A 2,187-nucleotide genomic window follows, 5' to 3' on the forward strand; every position below is an offset into this window, starting at 1 on the left:
CACACACACAGCAACAGAGAGAAAGAGTGACATTAGTTACCTCCTGCACTCCTCTACTGGTTCTGGACAGTACCGCCAGACTGGACACCTGAAAACGTAGCACGCATTCAGCTACAGTAACACACACACGCCAAAACAATACAATAAACATTTAGTGTCAGTTATGCTTAATGAATACTAGCACTATTAATAGTAGTACACTACAACACACACACATATTCAAACACATAGTATCAGCTGGTTTATACATAACTATAAATAAACTTCCTCAACATCGCATCTAACTCTTTTTAAACACAATCGTAGTAAATGTTAACCATACTATGTCAACTGACACATATAGAAGCTTATGACATTGCTTCTATGATGTTTCCTAGCGGATGGAAATGGATACCCATGTTGCAACCAAGAGGCTTATGATCACCATTTTTCTTAATAACATGAAATTGTTATTTGAGCTCCAAATGAGTAAGGTTGGATATATTGACTTGTTTTATCATATTTTGATCTACCGACCTCCCGGCTCTGCATGTTTGTTTTTTGAGGAGTTCGCTGATTTTTTATCATCTACCATCAAATTTCAGAGTGTTTTAATTCTTGGGGATTTTAATTTACATGTTGATGACTCTTCCTGCTGTGTGGCAGCGAAGTTTTTAGTTCTTATGGAGTCTTTTAATTTTAAACAGCATGTTTCTGGTCCTACCCACAAAAAAAGCCACACGTTGGATTTAGTCTTTTCGTTTGGCCTAAGGGTTGAGGATATTCATATGAGTGATCATTGTTGTGTGCTATTTAACTTGTCAGGCAATATTGTGCCGCCTGTCCACAAATTATTGGCTCAAAAATGTGTCATTAATCATGCTGCACTTGATGGATTTTTGCAGTTGTTTGACCCAAGTTCCTTTTCCAACTGTAAGGATACTGAAACATTTATGAGCTGTTTTAACAGCCATTGTTTGGATATTTTAAATTATGTTGCACCGGTTAGACAATATTCTGTTTGTCATAAAAAAAAAACCCTGTCCTTGGATGAATGAATGCTGTGCACACAGGACAGGATTGCAATGTGTTCTTAAACTTTTTTATAGATAAAGTGCAGGACATTAGGGCGAGTATGATTCCTACCTCGAAGAGTCGAATCAATGTGACCCCACCTGTATGTTTTTGGTCATCTTTCTCTCTGGTTACCTTTCCGGATATGAAGATTTTAATAAAAAAGATTAAGCCATCCGCTAGCCCTGTCGATATTTTACCTACATCTTTGATTTTAAGTTTGTTTGATTTGATTGGTCCCTGGATTGTGAAATTAATGAATCTCTCACTTGCGACTGGATCTGTCCCTGGCTATTTTAAACATGCGATTGTAAATCCAATTCTTAAAAAACCAGGTCTTGATCATTCTGAGCCAAAGATTTATAGGCCAATATCAAAACTCCCTTTTATGGCAAAGGTCTTGGAAAAAGCGGTAGCAGGACAGCTAATTACTTTTATAGAGCAGAATAAACTGTTTGATGAATTTCAGTCAGGTTTTCAGAAGTGACATTCCACTGAGACCGCTTTACTTAAAGTCTCAAGTGACATAAGGATGGCCACGGACTCCGGTCGCTATACAGTCCTGGTTTTATTAGATTTAACATCTGCTTTTGACACTGTCAATCATGGAATCTTGATAGGTCGGTTTCAGTCTGAACTAGGGTTCTCTGGATCTGTCCTCCAGTGGTTCTCTTCGTATCTTAGCGATCAAACTTTTAATGTCGCTATAAATAATGTTACGTCACATGTGGCTGGTTTGTCATGTAGTGTTCCACAGGGGTCAGTCTTGGGTCCACTTTTATTTCTGTTATATATCTATCCTCTTGGTCAGATAATTCGACATTTTAAGAAGGTGTCTTATCATCTTTATGCTGATGATGTTCAAATTTATTGCCCTTTTAATGACTCCGAGTTCCATTTTTTAGCTTCATTGTTAGAGTGCTTGTCATCCATCAAGAACTGGTTTAGCAGTATGTAACCCTCCCTGCGTAGCTAACAGGCTGAGGAGCAGGGGGGTGGTTCCTAACTAGGTTCGATGAGGAGGCTGACTATCTAGGAATTAGGTGGACATACCATGCACCACAATTTTCCCATCCCAACTAACAGCAGACCGAAAAAAGTAAAACAAGAACTGGAAATTTAAGAGGTTGTGTA

The sequence above is a fragment of the Monopterus albus genome, unplaced genomic scaffold (genome assembly GCF_001952655.1).
Source record: "Monopterus albus unplaced genomic scaffold, M_albus_1.0 scaffold649.1, whole genome shotgun sequence".
Classification (NCBI taxonomy): domain Eukaryota; kingdom Metazoa; phylum Chordata; class Actinopteri; order Synbranchiformes; family Synbranchidae; genus Monopterus; species Monopterus albus.